At 53.3% G+C, this 18,352-nt stretch overlaps 1 protein-coding gene across 12 annotated transcripts in view; it reads left to right on the plus strand.

The window, feature by feature from the left end:
* Positions 1-9,722: 9,722 nt before the first annotated feature.
* The window catches only part of CACNA1E (calcium voltage-gated channel subunit alpha1 E), a 173,762-nt gene continuing 165,132 nt past the window's right edge, over positions 9,723-18,352 (plus strand). For 3 of the 12 annotated variants that reach the window (XM_068951818.1, XM_068951822.1, XM_068951828.1), the window contains exon 1: positions 10,051-10,285. The gene's annotated coding sequence lies outside the window, so the exon portion shown is untranslated. Of the gene's footprint in view, positions 9,858-10,050; positions 10,286-18,352 lie in introns of those variants that run through there. The other 9 variants (XM_068951816.1, XM_068951823.1, XM_068951829.1 and 6 more) reach the window with 5 other exon arrangements.

The raw sequence follows: 18,352 nt of genomic DNA on the forward strand, positions 1-18,352 counted from the left end.
ATGGCAAATGTGCCATCCCCTTCCAGCGTGACAGTCCCTGGGCCCTCCTATGCAGTGCTTTGTGCCCAGGACAGAGGTGGCATGGGGGTTTTGTTGTGTTTAGGCACGCTGTGTTTGGTTTCCCAGTGGTAGTGGGGTACTTGGGGCTACAATTTGGATGTCCTTATATTTTGGGTAGGGATGGGAATATGCTGGAGCCTCAAAAGTGCAATTTTTGAAGAGGCAGTATGTGAGTGCATGCCCACTTGGGAGCAAAAGCTCTGACTGTTCCTCCGGGGATGCAAGGGGACAAGAAAAGGACAGTCTGGCATAGAGAAGAGCCTACTCAGTGACTGGAAGCAAGACGAGCTTCACCAGGAGCAGAGATGACAAAGGCTGTTTGGGGTAACGAGAAATCTTTCTGTTGCTCATATATATGTATATATATACACATATATATGTATCCCTGGTTGCCACACTGCAGTGAGAAGCCCTCGTTGTCTGCTGGCAGGAGGATTCCATCTGTATCCATTTAGATATTGTTTCATTAATACTGCTATTCATCATGTTTTGGAGCCATGCCTCAAAGCCTGAGCAGTGTTTGGGGTCTGCCAGCCTAGGGTGCCTGCTGCCTGGCGCAGCATGAGCCTTGATGCTGGGGGTGCAGTGTTCCCTGTGCTGGGCTAGCCCCAGGGCTGGCTGGCTGCCTGTGATGTGTCTGCCGGGGTCTCCCTGGGGAGAGCTCTCGCCTGCCCTTGACTTCCCTAGGAGAGTGACATCTGGGATCTCAGCAGGAGAGGAGGGGAGAAAGAGCAGCCCATCCCTCTCTGGATGGGAGATGCTTGCAGCTGCCAGTGCAGGGACAGTTGGTACCTCTGCAGGGGGCAGCAGTGTCTGGTGTGCCTGGGGACATGGGCTGGGTGGCTTAAAGTCCCTGGAGCACAGGGCATGTTTAGAGCATCCATTCTCAGTCTTTGGCAGGTGCTGGGAAGATCTAGGGAGCCAGGAAAGCAGATTTTTCTGGTTCTGATGGATATGAAATTGTGACAAGTCTGTCCCTTGCTGCAGAAAGCTGAGCCAGGAGGATGGTCCACAGCAGCTTCCTCCGGACCTCTGAGCTCTAGCTGAACCAGCACTTGGCAAGTTTTTTGTACTTCTCCTCATGTTTGTCTTTGTGTAATATATTTTTAGGCCTTTCATTCTCAGTTCATCTGATTCTTCCCCCTCATCCCAGGGTAGCTCTGCTAGGTTTCTCGTTCTCCTTGGGTAACTGCTGGGGCAGTCTGGCAGGATGGGGGTTATTTAAGGACCTGCATATGAAGGGTGTGCAATTGGCCACTGCCACTGTGTGGAGCAGGACACCTTTTAAGGTCACTTTGCAGCTGTATGGTTTAAATCCACTGGCATTGGTACTTACGTGAGGGTCAGGGCTCCTGGGTGAGCCAGTGTCCCTATGCAAATCCCTTGGTCAGAGGATTGGGAAATAAGATTCACAGTCTGTTTTTGGACATCAAAGAACACATGCTATAGCTCCCCTGATCGAAGCAGGTGAATTGGGCTTGGTTTGCCAAGCCCAAGGGTATTGCAAATAGGTGAATTAGGCATAGCCTGTGAAATTTGCTGGGCCCACTGAGCTGGGGTGGGGGATGTCCTGGCTTTTCAGCTTCTCGTGGCTCTCTTGTCCTGATGAGCGTTAGGCTGTTCTGCCCGGGTCAGGGCTGGAGAAGATAAATCAAGGCTGACTGTACAACCTACGGGATCCTCCATCCTGCTTTGACTCTGGAAAATACTCCTTTTGCTGTGGACTGGCTTCTGCCATAGACCTTGAAAGGCCATATTCACCTTTTGCTACCCTGCAGACTTATCCTACAAACTGTATTTGAGGTAAAATTTCATACCAGATTATGACAACCTTGGTGTTCATTGCAACTGAAGATACTTTAAAAAAACAAACTACTGAAGCTAGATATTTTACAAGAGCAAGTGTAGATAACAAGCAGTCAAGATTTTTGGAAGGACCTGCGGAGGACTTGGACAATAATGGCTGTTTTAAACACAGTGTGAATTTTGGAGACTGAGGAACGCAATGTTTGCCTTCTGGCAGAGTTTGCTCAAGGTAACTTGGGCGACTGGGACATGTTGACCTTTCAGAACATCCAGCTTGGATGAAGAAAGGAAAAATGCATGATTGAGAAAGCTCAACTAGAAACTGATGGAAAGCAATTCGTTCAGTCAACAGGGGTTTAATAGAAAATAGGTCATACTGAGCTAATTTGGTGTGACTTCTAACATCACAAAAGATAAGTCATAAAAGCCATCAGTTAGGAGTTGTTCAGCTTAAATAGGAATGATATAAAATTAACAGACTTATTGAAGTGGATAAAACTTGTCTGATCAGCTTCACAGTGCTACTGTAAGTGGAGAGTCATTAAAAGGTAGTGTGTTTCTAGGGGGAATCTGCGACTCAGCCCTGGGTTGTGCTAGCTAAGCTAGCTAGTATTTTTAGTGATGTGGAAGACAACAAAATCATTGCTGAAAGTCTGCAGCTGACAGTAGCAGTGTGCACCAAGGAGGGCAGGCTGAAATGCTGACTCCAGGTGCTTGATAACCTGGATCTATCTCTGTGCAGCCAGATGAGAACATCTGGAAATAGGGGCCTCGGGATGGGGAAGCAATGGCCCTAAAAAGGAGAGGGGAGTGTTCTGAAAAATCAGCTGAACACCAGCTCCTGGGGTGACACACTGGCAGGTACCTGTTGCTAAGCCCTGGAGGTGGAGAGGAGCAGCTGGCTGGTGTTGAAGGACTTTGCTGCTACTTTTACTCATTCTCTTGGAACAAGGTGGTCAAGTCCTTGCCTACGGTCAGGGGGGTTAAGGGAAAGTGGCTTAGAATCTAAGAGCATGTTTAAAGGTTTGGTGGGAAAGGTGCTGCACAGTGAGGAGCCCAGGGTATTTGGACTGCTATGGGGAAGTGACTTGATCTGTGGCTCTCAAACACTTGTTGCAGTCTGAGGGTGAGGACTGTCCAGTCCTGCACAAGTGTGAGGAGGAGGATGGCATGCTTCCCAAGAGACAGTAACTTGGGAGATACCCATGATGTGAGGCACTACAGAAGCACGCAGGGTCATTGTATCTGACAGCAAGGGCAGCAGACACCCTCAGCAAGAGAAGAGATGGGCTCAGGGAGGAGGGGGAGGATCCACAGACCAAGGGTGGCATTGACTAGACCTCAGCAAACTGCGCACTGCCCCTACCCTGTACCTGTTGGGATCAGACACCCTTGCTCCCACCCGAGGGTGCTGGGAGGCTGTTCACTGTGCCCGGATTAGTGCACTAGCAGCTGAAGGAGCCTCAGTGAAGTGCTGAAGCCAGCAGCCTCAGGTGAGATGGTAGAGGGAGGCTGGCAAACTCTGCAGCAAGTGTGAGCCTCTGGCTTTGAGTTTATTCTTGGCTCTAGCATGGCCTCATGCTCCACCTCTAGTAAAGCAAGGTTGCATTCCCAAACACGTGGCTGAATTTAAAGGTGTTCTGGCTTCTTTTGAGGACAGGCTGAAAGGAACTGCAAGAAGATTGTCAGGAGGCTGAAGTGACCATTTTGAGTCTTGAGAGCTGAAGCACAAGCAGAGAATTTTTATTGTATGTATGCTGAGAGCACTGATTTGGAACAGGGACACAGTTTTAAAGAAGTCCCCCCCCCCCCCCCCAACAAAACCTGACATTTGCTTGGTAATTTTAGAGGGACTTTTCATCACAAGGAAATGGATCTGCCCAAAGATCAAAGAGGGAAGAAGAAAAGCACCACACCTCTAGTTTATTTTAGGTCAGATGTGCCTGTCCTGCTGCTTGTCAGGGGATAGTGTCCCCAAGCTGTCTCAGTGGGAGACTGCTGGCTAATGTGGGTGGCAGAGACCTTAAGGGTGTTGGGGAGGTGGTGCAGGGAGAAAGGTGAGGGGAGGGATGGGGAAGTGGACACAGGAGGAAGGGATAAAGGGCATGTCCATGGCTTGCTGGGGGGCTGGCATGTCCCTGAGATGCATTGTCCTGGGAAGAGGCCAATCACTCTGGATGAGGCCTGGAAGCCCTTTAGTGTTGGGGAGCCTATCTTGATGCTGCCATGTCCTTTGGGACTCCCTGGAGGACTGACTCTGCCCTAAAGCATCTTCTCTGCTCCCTTGCTCTTAAGTGTCTGCTTGATTGTGTTGTCACTTCATGAGCCTCTCTATGGGGAAGGGCAGTGTGAAACCTGTTTTCTGGAGCAATGACATGCCTGGTTACCGGAAGCACACCCTAACCTGAGCTGCAGGTGGGTCCAAGCAATGAGGAAACCATAAGGCAGTTATTTGGACTATCTTTTGAATGTGTGTGTGGCTACTGAGTGGCTTTGCAAGCACCAGACTATTGCATGGTGCTAATTTACCTTCCCCCTGATCCTTGTGTCTTTGCAAGTGGAATCACTGAAATGCAGCCACAGGCTTTCCAGTAAACAATGAGCAGTTGGTTTTGCATGGCTTCCTTTCAAAAATCCTAAACTGGAAAGGGAGGCAAACAAACAATCAGATTAGAAAGAAATGGTTTTTTGGCACCAACTCCCTCCCTGTTGACTGGGCTCTGAGACAGACCCTGAGAAATGGCTCAGAAAACAGCTCAGGCACAAGCAGAGAAAAATTAGATAAAATGTCATGTGCTTAAATCCAGGACTCTGCGTAGCTGAAGAGCAAAGCAAGGGTATGTATGGGTCTTTAGCTTCCAGATGGCAGATGCCTTTTAAACACAAAAGGCGTAGTTAGCCTTGGGTCCTGAAGCGAAACCAGTGCCAGGAAAATACATGCTTCAGCTATAGATGGGAGCTTGGAAACTGATGCTTGTTTTGCAACTACAATACAAACACCCAATCTAAGGTGAACTATGAGGCAAGGCATGTCCGCAGCAAATTCAGCTTTCCAAGTAACATAGCTGGATTACACTCTGGTCATTAAGCTAATTGACAAAAATTGAACAGTGTTCTAGGGGTGTTTATGCTAGTCTTCTCATGGTCTTGAATATCTGGCAGGTGACTTTTCTTTCTCCCTCTCCAGAAGACAAATTTGGGTTTTCTTGCTACGATTGGGTTGGTTCAGTCGAGTCAGTTCGCTGCTCCGACTCAGCAGCTCAGCCGTGCTGGTGCTAGCGCGGCGTGAAGGCAGCGGCAGAGCTGTGCTGCAGAGAGGGAGCAAGAGCCAGAGGAGCAGCCCGCTTACGGTGCGTGAACGTGGAGCTATGTCCTGAGACTGTTTCAGTTGGCCCCAGTGGATAAAAAGAAAGCACAGAGAAGTCCTCAAAAGCTGGGCCCTAACAGTCCAGACTGTAATAGTAACTGAGCAGGCAGGTGAAATATCAATTTATGCATTGATGCAGTGACTTTAAAGCTGGAAAGGGTGAATCTGAGCTGCTGGAAGGTGCTGAAGTTGGGTTTTCAGCTGGGGTTTCAGGAATGGGAAAAGATGTTTTTTGGTGTTTAGAGCTGACTTGAAAAGCTATTTTTCTTTGTTCTTGTAGCACAGTTTAAGTTTCCATTACGAAAAAGTGAAGATTGCTTGCTTTTGGACAAGTTCCTACTTTGAAAAAGTTGAGTGTCCTTTTAAATAAAAAAGGGAAGTTAAAATTAAGGCTAATCTTTTCCCTGTCAGTCCTAGCTGTAGTGATCATATTGTTGTGACAGAGTAAGTCTAATGAAAAATGTTTTAAATTTCATAGACTCTTCTGTTATTAAACAGACTTTGCACATATTTTCTTGCATATGCAGGCCCTCAGAAACAAACCTTAGCAAAGACATCCATGCAGCATTGTGGTAGCCTTTGGTCGTTCCTGAAAGGCATTATTCCTTCTCCAGAGGTAATTTCCAGGTCTCAGAGGTTGCCAGCTGTGGAAGCAGTGTAGAAATCCCTATGTGATTCCTGCTCCTTATGGAAGCTGCAGATCCCTTTTTGAGCAGCGCATCCTCGTGTGCGGGGATTGTGTGGCTTCCCAGCTGGGCTCTCCCTTCAGCACTGCATGGTACCAGCTGACCCTCCACCAGCTCATGTGTTTGCACCTTCAGCAGCAGTTCTCTGCTGGATTTGAGGCTTTACTCAATATCAATATCCATGGCTGCTTCATTTTTAAGAATGCTTTTAGCTGGCTTGTGCCTAGTGTCCTCTTGGCTCTTTCTGTTAAAATACCGATGTGCCTATTTAGCAGGACAATAAACAGATCAACTGAAAAGCAATTCTGAGTGTGAAACTCTTACAAGACATACCTGTTTCTAGCTAAAAAATGAATGGCATCTCCTGACACAGAAAATTCTTTTAAACTTTCCTAAAGATGACCCAGAGGCAGTGCAGTGTTACACAACAAAAATTAGTTCTTCTAGGCAAAGTTAGAAAACAGGTGATGTTCTGAAAGGAGAAAGTTTGGCTTCAGGTCTGCTGAGAAGAGATGCTTGCTAACTGTGTGGGACTGCTAAGCAAAGGGCTGGAGCTCATCTGGTTTTGCTCAGGACAGGCAAGATAACCTTGCTGTAAAGAGTTGGTTTATTTAGTGTCTAATCTACAATTTGGAGCCCGCTACTCCTTGTCTTGTTCCCAGTGGGGATGGTGCACGTGCGGGATGGAGGACATGGGGAGTGGGGCAGGTCTATGGGGTCCCATGCTGACTCTGGCGGGGTTGAGATGGTGACTGGTTTCTGCTTGACTGAGATGTGTTGGCTGTTGCGTGGTTCCTCTGTGCTGGAGGCACCTTGGTGGGGGAGCCTTGTGCATGGAGAGGAATGGCAGCTGCTGGAGGCAGGCGGAGACCTGGGGCAGGCGTGGGAGTGGGAAAGAGCTGTGCATGGATCAGGGCAGTATAAAGCTGCAAGTCCAGTAGCACTGGGCAGAAACCAAAGCAGAGCTAGCCCAAAGTGGCTCCTGAATGCAAAGTAGTAGGGCAGGAAGGTACCTTTCAAGAGGATAGAGTCCCTTCCCTGGTCCCAAATGGGACCTGCTTTATCCAGATGGTTCTTGATCAGGGTTTGTCTGGCCAGCTCTTAGACTGCTGGGGAGCTGCTGGGTTTTATCCCCATGCTTAACTCATCTTGCTATTAGGAGTTTTTTCCAGTGTCTAATTTACAATTTACAGCCCATTACTCCTTGTACTGTCCCCAGTGGGGATTGAGCACGATTTATTCATCTACCTTTGTAGCAACACTTTACATAATTGAAGCTTGCTATCATGTCTGTCTTCCGCCTCCTAATTTCCTGACTAAAACTTGGTTCTTTCACTCTTTTTCCAGCAGGCCATGTTTTGCTGCCCTGCATGGCTCTTTGCTGCCCTCTGAACTTTCTCCAATTAGTCTGCATCTGCAGTGTTTGTGGCTGTACATGCAGGGGGAGGAGGAAAGCTAGTTGGGCTTTTGTGCTCGCCAGGAAGAAAAGCACTATTACAAAGCTCCAGGTCCTTTAGGTTACTTGGGGAGCGCTGCTGTGCAGGAATAAGCTTAGCAAGTGGGCACTGAAAATAGATCAAGCCCAGGAAGTGTCTGCAAAATGATGCAGGGTGGGATTTGGGGAAGCGGGCTGAGGCCCTGGGCGATGGGCGCTCCCAGGAAGCCGCGTTTGGTGGAGCGGAGTTGGATGCTCATGTGTTTATTAAAGATGCTTGTCTGGGTTGAGCTGGGATGTGTTGCTTTGTGGTTTTGCACAGGCAAAACCTTTCCAGACAGCACCTCGGGGGCTGCCCGGGGCGCTCGGCGCTTCCTTTGCTCTCTGTGTTTGCGTGGCCGAGGGAGGTGAGCGCAGGAGGTCTCTGGGGTGCGTGCGGGCTCCTGCCTGGTGGGAGCGTGGCAGTCGGGTGCAGAGAGGCGCTGGCGGGTGGGTGCTGCTGCCTCTGCTGCTCGCTCGCTCCCCCGAGACGAAAGCTGCCCGGATGTCAGCGCTGATCTTGACTGTCTCTCGCTGTATCGCGCTGCTGTCTAGCCGTAGCTGCGCGGGGTGGTGGGAGGAGAAGCTTGGTTTCGTGTCTGCGCGGATCGGGGTTGTCTTCTCTTTCGGGATGGGGAAGCTAATCTGCATTTGTGTCTAATCATCCGTGCAGCTGGCAGAATTAGATGTGTAACGAGCTCTTGGGGAGCCTCGCCTTGCCGCCTCCTGCTGAAGGAGCGAAAAGCGATGGTTGGCGCTGCCTCGGCTTTTACTGGGGAAGGCAAAGCGGGGCTGGTGTGCGTGGAAACGCAGGGAAAGAGGGAGCGCGAGACGCGTGTCGCACGGTGAACCCCCAGAGTTCAATTACCCCCGCTCCCACCGCCGCCAGGTAACCATGGAGACAGCCTAATGCAAAGCATCTCCAGCCCCCAACTGACGGCGTTCAACATATATATATATATATGTTTCTTAACAAAGACCCTGAGCCCGTCCCTGGTGGGAAGGAGCTGCCTTTGTGTCCAGGCCGGCTGCCATGATGGGGTCGGGCAGGGCTGGGACGAAGGGCGCTGGAGCCAGTGGGGCGCCCTCTCGGAGGGCATCTCTGCCTCCGTCCCGGTGCCCGCTCCTGCGCTGGAGCTGGATGTCCCGATGGGGAGGGAAGCGGCCTGCCCCTGGCAGAGGCCATGGTAGAGGGACTCCAAGGGTTGAGGGCTGCAGCGCCCGAGGGAGCCCGGACGCTGGAGGAGACGTTGAAACGCAGCGCTCCTCTCCAGGCTTTTTCTGCCTGTTGAGCTTCGCTGGGGTGTGGGGGCCTGCAGGGGAGCTGGGCTGTGCCGCTGCCCAAGGGGCCTGCGGGGCCGGGGGCCATAGCGCGTCCTGCCTGTGGTGGCAGCTGGTGGTTGCCATGGCGACTGAGCGTGTCCCCCACCTCGCGCAGTGGGGCCTGTCCCGCTCGGCAGCCTGGCCGCAGGGTCGCTGCGCGAACCCGCAGCGATGTCGAGTTGCGGCCTGTCGCTTCAACCCTCCCCGGCGATTTATTTTTTTCCGTGGGCTCTGGGCTGTGTAAGAGGAGGCCTCGAGCTGCGGCGGCCATCGGCAGCCCTGGGAGGGCCACGTCCCCCCGTGTGCCTCCCCTCGCTGCTGCTCCCGCTTCAGCCGCGGGTCGAAGCGGAGCCGGCTGCTGGCGGCGGCCTGGTGTGTGGGTTGGAGCAGGGGCCCCTTTGCACCAACATGGTGCATGGCTGGAAAACTTGCATTTTTTTAATTTTGTTAAATTCCAGGAGCTGTGTTGAGGTCTCGGCTCCCTTGGGAGCTCAGAGCAAGGCAGATGTGAAAAGCCCCAGGCTGGGGAGAGCTGGGTGACCTGCAGGTCTGTGGCCACCGGCTCCCACCCCTGGTGGGCGCTTGGTGCTTACCTGGTCCCACCTGAAGATGGGTGGGAGAGCACAGGGGCGTCTGCTGGGCAATGGGTCGGTTCATGTTAAACCTGTTAAGAGGTCCTGGACGTGGGGTGTTCAGCTCCAGCCTGGGAGTTGAACGGTGGCCAGCTCGGCTCGGGCCCGGCCCCTTCCCCGGTGCGTGCTGTGCCTGGACGGTCCTGCCTCCGCTGCCTGGAGCTCGGCTCCTTCCCTCTTTGTTGTTCCCCGGCTGCCCCCTCTGGTATATGTGCGAGTTCCCTTTCTCCGATTGTCAGAAATTTCTTTTCCACTGTGTGGGCAGGAGACAGATTTTAACTGTCTCTATTTTCTCCCTTTTTTTATTTCTCCCCCCTCCCCCTTTCCTCTTGCACTCCTTCCTCTGCTCCTTCTCTTGTCTCTCTCCCTCCCCCTTCCCGTCTCCCCCCCGCCCCCCTCCCCGTCTCCTTTTCTCCCCCCCTCTGTCTCTTTATATTACAAATAATGTCTCTGGAATAATACGTGACCTCACCCAGCTCGAAGTGCAGGAGCCATGCCTTTATTTCAAGGTAAGCTCTTGCTTTCGCTTGCTGCTGGTGGAGATGGTGGATGCGCTGCGCTCTCGCTCGCTTTCCAAAAGTAGGTAACGCCGGGTTTGCTTTTTGGCATTGTTCGTCCCTACCTAGCGCAGGCAGCCAGGCGCTCGCTGCTACCTGTTGGGGGAACGGCTGGCTCTTGCGCTCCAGCCCCTCCTTTTCCATGATACTTCCAGGAGACAATCCCCCCTCCCGCTGCTGTCAACTGGTGCTGCCTCCTTCCTTTTTCTCTCCTCCAGCAATTTGGTCTCCGTGGACATTTCCTCTCCTCCCTTCTCCCAAGGCTTTTGTTTTGTCTTCGCTGCCAGGGATGCTCTGGGTTTTTTCTATGCTGCTGCTTCGGGCAAGCCGTGGTTTGGAGACCTACTGGGAAAGGAGCCGGCGGCAGGGTGGAGAGAAAGGTGCGGTGTCTTCCCACGCTGTCCGCGGTCCCGAGGGTCTCCTTGCCTGGCGCGGGGTTGCACTGTGGACGCGCTCGCCTCTGCCGTGTTCCCTCCGTGCACTGGGGCATTAGGCTGTGCTCTTTGCAGGGGGACTCAAGTTTTAAGAAGGACTCCCTGTATATATATTTTCTTAAAGAGGATTTGTCTGCATCGTTGGGGTTCAGCTGTGCTTTGGAAAAAGCTCTGGTTTGACAAAGTTTTTATTAAGGTAGCCTATGAGTGTGTGGAGGCTATTCAGTTATTTTAAGGTGGATCGCTGGCTCCTCAGGGGGATGGTTGGGGTGTAGCGGTGCGGATGCGGTGGGAAGAGGAGAGGAGCGGATGCCTTGCCGGAGACCCCAGCGGGAGCAGCAGGTGTGTGTGGGGACCAGGAGCGTGGCTGGGCTGGAGCTATTGCGCCTTTGCTTCTCTTCTAAAGCTTGCTTGTGACGGTCTTCCCCGGCTGTCCTGGCTCCTGCTTTGCTGATGCTGGGGGGCTGTGCTTGGGCCATGGGGAGGATGAGTCCCCCCATGGACCCTGGCTGGCTGCCTTTAGAAAAGGGGCTTGGGGGTGGGTCTGTGCTGGATGGTGGCTGCCCTGCTTCATACCTGAGGGTATGGGGGGCCATGGAGTGGGCTGAGCTCGGTCAGGGTGTCTAACCCTGATGGTGCAGATCTCTTCTCTTGCCTTGGATGCTTGAGACCCTTGTTTCTGTTAGGGAGCCCTTCCTCAGAAACTGGAGCAGATCTGTTGTCCAGTGGTGGATTGGCTGTGTGCTTGGTCCCGCTCCACTCCTCTGCTACCCCTGTGGCCTCCCAAATGTACTGGGTTTCCCTGAGGAGACCAGGTCTCTGCTGGGAGTGTGCAGTCTGCATGCTTTCCCCCCAGGTTTCCTTGCCTGATGGCCTTGGGCTCCTACCTGGCTTGTGTTATCTCCCCTGCACCTGGTCTGCACTTTTTTTTGTGGGTCCATGTGCTGCTCAGGAGTTTGGGTCTTCCACCAGTGCCACCTTGGAAGTGGTGATGGCTGTTGGTGAATAAGCAGTTCCCAAAATCAGGGTGCTGTTTGTCTTGCTCCTGTAGCTCTCCTGGCTGCTTCTGCTTCTTGCAGAGAGGGTGTGTTTAGGTGCTCTTGGCTTGCTGTTTTTTACGTAGCTGGAGGGAGACAGAAATAATTCTCCCCCAGGGATTCTGGGCAGGCATATGCTCCTTTACACCCTGTCCATGCTGCCTACTCCCATGTGCTGCATCCTCTTGGGTGGGTGATCTCATCCTGCTTTAGGTGCTGATGTGAGGCCAGCCTTGGTCTGTCCATGCTGCAGATGGGGAGGTCTCAGCTCAGGATGCTGTGGGATGTGGTGACACTCCAGGCTGGTCCGGATCCACTGTGCTGGGGCTGTTTGGCAGAGGAGGCATGATGCTGCAGAAGGCATTGCCAGCGAGATGAGACACACGTTTGCAGCCCTGATGACTGCTGATGGCATCTTTGGCAAGGCCAGGGTATTGCTGCTCCAGAGCCCTGGGCATGCAGCCACTGGTTGAGCAATTGGAGACAGAGCACCATCCAAATGGGAGTCTTTTGGAGAGATTCCCTTCTGCTCCTGCTCCTCCATGCGTTTGGGTAGCGCTGCTGGTACAAAGCAGCAGCTGGGGTGCTGGCCAGGCACTTGAGACCTGACTTCCCTTGCCCAAACTAGCTGTGGGAAGTCCCTCCTGTTTGCTAGCGTGAGGGTCTCAACAATGTGATTCTCCTGGTGGCACAGTGCAGGAGGGCATTGCAAAGCCATGGGGCAGGGCTCTCAGCACCAGTGTGGTGGGAAGACTTGGTTTCCTTTGCTGTCTGTCTCTGGCTTCAGGGAGTGGAGGAGAAGATCACAAAAATAGGCTGTCCCGGGGAGCTGAGTTCCCCTTTTTGCTGCTTTGGGAGCCTCTTAGCCTGGTTGACTTTCTTCATTCCTCAGAGGTCCTATAGTGCCCATAAAGTTTGTTTGCAGTAGTTTGGGATGCGTGTTCGTCTAAGTAGCTCTGGGCTTCCTTCTCTCCTGTTGCACAGGACAAAGTAAACCTCTCCCTGGTTGAAGGCTGAGTGAGTGTGGCTTGTCTGCAGGGGAGCAGATGTGCTTTGTGGTAACCGCTGTTCCCCAAGGAAGTCTCCTGGCTAGTGTTGGCTTTGACCCCCTGCGAACAAATCCTCCTGTGGATGTGTGAGTCTGCAGCCCCCTGGGCCCCCTCCCCAGAGTGGTTGAGTCAATGCACCCACCCACTGCATCCAGTACTGTGAGTCACAGGCTTTTCATACACTGGTGTGAATCACTCACAGCCACACTGATGACTTTAGTGACAGTTGAAAAGAGAAAACAATCACCCCTCTTCCCCCTCCCCATCACCACTATCAGTGCTACCAGGCTCTTGCTCACAGTGACCCCAGGAAATTTGTGTGGCACCTTGGCAACAGCAGCTGGAGTTTCTGCAGACTTTTCTGTGCCCAGTGGCTGAACCAGGCTGTGGATGCCACCAAGGATGCACGCATCCACACTCGGATGGCTGGGCACAAGGGTGGCACAGCCTGGAGCATGGCTGCTCTTGCTTGGTGCTAAGGGGCCTCCCCTTGCAAGCTGTGGGGGTGAGCCTGGAAGAGTGCTGGGCAGGGGACAAGCCATCTCCCTTGCCTTTTGCCTGGATGTGGGGCATTTTGGCTCAGGTCTCCCAGGAGCTTCCAGTGTTTCAGTCACATTGCAAAAATCCATCCCTCTGGGGACGAAGCATGGAGATCTGGAGCCTTGTCCAGCTGCTGTGCTTGTCCTCTTGGCCTGCTGGGGTGCGGCAGGAGCACCTGAAAGCCAGTGCGAGGGGCCAACAGCAGCGGGAGCTGTCAGGAAAACAAAAGCCAAATACCCTGTGCTCTCTGCTCTCCTCTCTCATGCTGCTGGGTGACAGATGGCTGTGGCCAGCAGCTCAGTTGGTGGCCGGGACACTTTGCTTCCCTGCTAGCAGCTCGGGCTGTGTAGAGACGCAGCCCCCTCCGGGACGGGAGGTAGCTGCTTCAACAGAAGAAAGATGCTTGTTAATTAAGTTCCCTGGGGGCCTCCCTCTACTGCCTCCCTGGGCTGGCAGGAGAGAGGCTCAAGAGATGCAGGACTGGAGGAGGTTGGGCTCTGGCCACTGCCTTCCCCTGGCAGGCTGGGCAGGGGATGGGGGCAAGCGGGTGCCTCTCACTGGCCCCAGGTTCGTGAGGAATAGTGGAGCATCCTGGTGTCACTGGCTTCTGGGGGTTGTGTCCCTGCTTTAGGGGGTGCCTTGCACCTCTAGAGAGCTCCAAGGACAGCAGAGAAGAGTGGATCAGACAGGCTTCCCAGGTGTCTTTCGGCTCCTGACCCACCCCTTGTCCATCTCCTGTGTTGTCTCTGTGCTGCTTTTCTTTTCAGTGCCTGTTGCTTTTGCAAAAGCTCTTCCTGCCCCTCCTTCCTGGTGCCGGCTCCCCACCAGCATGTCCCCTCCTTCCTTCCTGCTCCCTGTGGCTGAAATGAAGTGTTGGAGTATTTCAGAGATGTCAAAACATACCATTAGTCACAGCTATGAGGCCTTGTGCCCTGGGGAGAGGCTGCTGAGCTCTGTCAGGCTGAGAAATGAGCACAGCATTCAGGAGATGCGAGAGCAGGGGCAAAGGCTTGTCAGAAGCTAGTCTCTGGCTTGGCGATTTCTCTTTTTCTGATATCTGGTGTTGTCCTGAGCTCACTGGCCTTGCTTTGAGTGGGGAGTTGGACCAGAGGCCTCCAGAGGACCCTGCCAACATGAGTTATTCTGTGATTCCCCTTCAATGTGAGTCACCTGCGAAATGAGGCACCAGCCCCCCCAGGCTTAGCTGTGTGAGTGCTCCTAAAAAAAAAGCAAGATGTTGCCCTGGCTGAGGTTAGGGGGAATGTCTTTCCTCTCTGTTCAGATCATGTGTCAGTTATTGGCTTGGAAGGGATGCTCACAGAATGGTTGAGGTTGGAAGGGACCTCTGGAGATCTAGTCCAACCATGTTGCCCAGGATTGCCTCCAGATGGCTTTTGAATACCACCAAGGAAGGATGTTTTCCTCTGAGCAGAGCAGTGTTATCCTTAGCAGCTTCCATACCAGCTTACCTGTGCCTGCCTCAGAAAACACCCCTTGCAGTTTAAATTGAATACTGGATTTTCCAAACAGTTGTTTGAACAAGATGGCACCAACATTTAACTATCAGTTTCCCTTGTGGGAGCAGAGGCAAGGAGTCCAGCCTAGCCAGTGTGGTCTGTAAATATCTGTGCTTCACAGCATTGCTCTGCTCTGTTGCTCTTTTTGGTATTTCTTTGGTACTAAAATACTTTCTTTAACAAACAGGGAATGGGTGATCCTGTTGAAAGCGTGCTGAGGGTCTTTGCATAAAGCACTAAAAATGCCGAGCAGCCAGGGTGATGGCCGGAGCCTGATTTCCGCTCTCTTGCGCTGCTTCCCTCTCCCCTCACTTAGTGAGGCGGCAGAAAGCTCAAAGGTGTCGAGCTCCCTGTGGAAGGGGTTGAGCTTTATCTTCCTGCAATTCTCCGAGGACTGGTGCCTATAAATAAGTATAAAACCAGCCAGAAAAAGGGTTCCTTAAAGCACCGGCGTGTAGGCAGGTCTGGGCAATGATGAGGCAGATGAATCCCTGGAGAAGGCCAATTAAGCTGTGGCTAATATTTTTAAGTAGTTTTTTCCTTCTGGATCAGCAAAATGTTTGTATTGGCCTCTGTCCTCTTTGAGCTGCGTGTAAAAGGTGGGCTTTAACCCCTCGTTGCCCAGGGTGCTGCTGGGGCTTCAGTGCCCAAAGGTGGTGGAGGGGTATGGGCACTTCATGCCCTCCGACTGAGGCCAGTGTGAGTCCTTTTAGGAAGCTGGTCCATATCGGGTGGTTTGACCTGTCCGTGAGGCACCATGCTCAACCACTGCGCAGATCTCCCTGAATACCTAGGTCGGTCCTGGAGAGCAAAGGGCTCCCTGCCTCTGCTGCAGCCCAGCAGGCACAGTTAGCAAGGGGTGCTGGAAAACGTGCTTCTCTGCAGGCAGAGTTAGCCTGTTCCCAAAAAAAGGGCTGTGGGGAGGCTGCCTCTGCTCCCCTCCAAGCCGGGTGCTGGTGGGAAGCAGGGGCTGTGCCAGGCGCAGTGCCTGCTGAGCCCGGGAATGCGGAGCAGCTGGGCTGGCTGCCCAGTGAGGGGGCAAGTGGTGCGCGTCTCACTGCGAGCGGGGGCTCGTGCAACGGCGGGAGCTTGCCGGCATGGCTCCAGAGAGAAACCCCAGCGCCGGTTTGCAGTTAGGGCATGGCTCCAATCTCTGTGCTGGGCGCGAAAAACGCAAGTGTCTCCCCTCCAAGTGTACAGTGTCTGCTCTGCAAAGCCAGCATGCGTTAGCTGAGGCTTTGCAAGCAGATCTGATGAATAAGACCCAGTTAAAATTAAGCTGGGTCCTGTAAGGAAAGGAGCACCTCTCCCACATGCTCCTGTCCTGCAGGAGCCCTGTCGTGGGCTAGTGTGGATACTTCAGAGTTTGTCTGGTTAGATTTAATTGAAATGTGTGCTGGCTGTGTCTGAGAAAATCTGGCTGTAACTAATGGGAGCTGCTCAAGACTGCAGCTAATTACTGTGATTAACTGAGCAACAGTTTGGGTGACTCTTCCTCCTGCTCTGTGCTCTGCCAATCATCCCACCCCGCGGAGGAGCGCTTGCAGGGGCAGGCGGGCTGGATGAGCCGTGGTTGCCCAGGCTGGGGAAGGATTGTGCCCTGGTTAGCTAGCAGTGTGGGGCAGAAGGCAGGAAATGGTGTTCACATCTGCCAGCGCTCTTCCAGCAGCAGGATATTTTGCCTGGCCATTGCTGTTCTGCTGCTTCCTGTGTAAACGGTGGTGGAAGCAGCAGCTGGAGACAGCTGTGCATGCCGGGAGCTGCCAGGGGATCGTGCTCCTCCGCAGCCTCATGGATATTTGCTCATACCACACAGAAAAGCGGCAATGGAGGGAGATGCGAGCAGCCCCTTGGCACAGGTGCCCCACCAGCAAAGGGGCATCCGCAGGTGCTGTTGCAGTTGGGTCCTGATGAGGATGCCTCCTGCAAGGGAGGTTTGCGCTCGGGGCTGCAGAGCACAGGCAGTGGGGAGGAAGGCTCTGCTTCCTTGTGTTTTGGGGCAGAGCCAAGATGCCTGGCGCTTTGCCTGGGAGAGGAGGAGCGTGGCCCCTCCACTCCGTGCGGCAACCATGCCGTCTCTGAGGGCAGGGGTGGAAAGGGAGCAGGATTCCCCAGCTGTGCCAGGGCTGTGCGGGTGCAGTGACCCCTGCTTGCTCTGCCCCATCACCAGTGTGAGACTGTTTCCCCCAAAGGAGTTGCAATGGGAATGGAGTAGAGTTATGGGATGAGAAACTCCTGCTGAAAGTCTGATGGGGATATGAGGGACACGCTGGGCAGATGGGGCCTCCCTGTAGAGTTTCTCCCACCCTGTTCTCATCTGCAGGAATTTCTTGCTCATCGGTTCCCCTCTCCGTTTCTGTCACATGAGACACATGCTCCTGCTGTTTGATGTTCAGTGGCTTACTAAGCAACCTTTAAAAAAAAAAAACTGTTTACAAAACAATCTCTGCTGATGCTAAGTGTGTCTGGGTCTGTGGGCTGCCGCTTGCTCAAAATGTGTCACTTGCACTGGGGTTTATTTTTAGAGCCAAGCTTTGAAAAATGCAAATCCTGGGCAGGTTTTTCCAGGGTGCCAGATTCCTGGGAGGAGGAAGAGGGGCCTGGGGTGAGCTCGTGCTATGTGCTGGTACATGACAGTCGCTTTTTTTGCCAGTGTCCTCTGGCGAGAGCACACTCGTGTGGCTCTCCCATCTTGAAAGGCTTTACATGGATTTCGGTTTCCTTTCTCCTGGTCCTTCTTGCTCAGCATTTGGTAGTATCACTGCCTCCTATGTCCAGTGGTTGGTGCTCTCCTGGAGAGTGCTCCTGACCTGGATCCCTGGCTCTCGCCTGGGCTGGCAGTCCTGTCCCGTCCCCTCCGGGCCCCTCTCCTTGCCTGCACGGTCTGCGCTTGCAAACAGCAACAGGATGCAAACAGCGAAGGAGGTCCCTGGAAGGGGCTCAGAGCATGGGGCCTGGCCTGCTGAGAGCCCCTCCTGGTGGGAGAGCTTTTTTTCTGCACACATTTGCCTTCCCGCCTGCCTCTGCACTTCCTCTGTCCCTAACCTGCTTTTGACTAGGCTAGAAAGCTATTGCTCTTTCCAGCAGTCACACTATATAGCTACTGCCCAACTTCTCTTAAACCCTCCCATCCTCGCTTTCTCAGCTTATTGTAGCTAGGTGTTGAGCTCTGAGGACCTTGGGCTGCTTCCCCTTCCAGTTTGGTCTTTCCTGGAGCGGTTGCCTTTGGGAGGGTCTCTGGCTCTCTGGTAGAGCCAGTGCAGGAAAACTCCCCTTGCTGCGCTGGGCTGAGTGCCCCAAAGCCTTGCCCTGGAGGACAGACTGACATCAAAAGTGCTGCTGTGTGCTGGAGTACTTTGCCATAGGAGTGCAATGCCATGGGGGATAAAAAGGACACCTTCAATGCCTTCTCGTGTCTTGGGATGATGCTGTGCAAGGAAAGAAGAAAACCCACTTCTTGTGGCGCAGCGTAGCGGCCCACGGGAGTGCCGTGTGCCAACGCGGCGCGTTGCACGAGAGGGGCCCGAGATGGGTCATTGCATCAACTGTGTCGCATGACCCTTGTGAATGGTTTGCTGCAGGCACCTCTTCCCCTGTGTGGCTCATGGCCTGCCGCTGGGAAGGGGAGCGGAAGGTGCTAGGAGCTGATACTGGCTATTCTGGAGTGTGAGCGGTGCATGCCTGTCCTGCTGGCTGTGGGGCTTGGGGGTGAGCTGCTCAGGTGGCTTGGGTTACGGCCTGCAGGAGTGTCCTTGTGTCCTCAGTTTGGAGAGGCAGAGAGCTCCCCGGCCTTGAAGAAAGCTACTCTACTGCAGTTGAAATGCTTCTGTAGAGCAAAGCTGGAAAAATTCAGGAGAAAAAATGAGGTGA

Source organism: Struthio camelus, chromosome 8, assembly GCF_040807025.1.
Source record: "Struthio camelus isolate bStrCam1 chromosome 8, bStrCam1.hap1, whole genome shotgun sequence".
Taxonomy (NCBI): domain Eukaryota; kingdom Metazoa; phylum Chordata; class Aves; order Struthioniformes; family Struthionidae; genus Struthio; species Struthio camelus.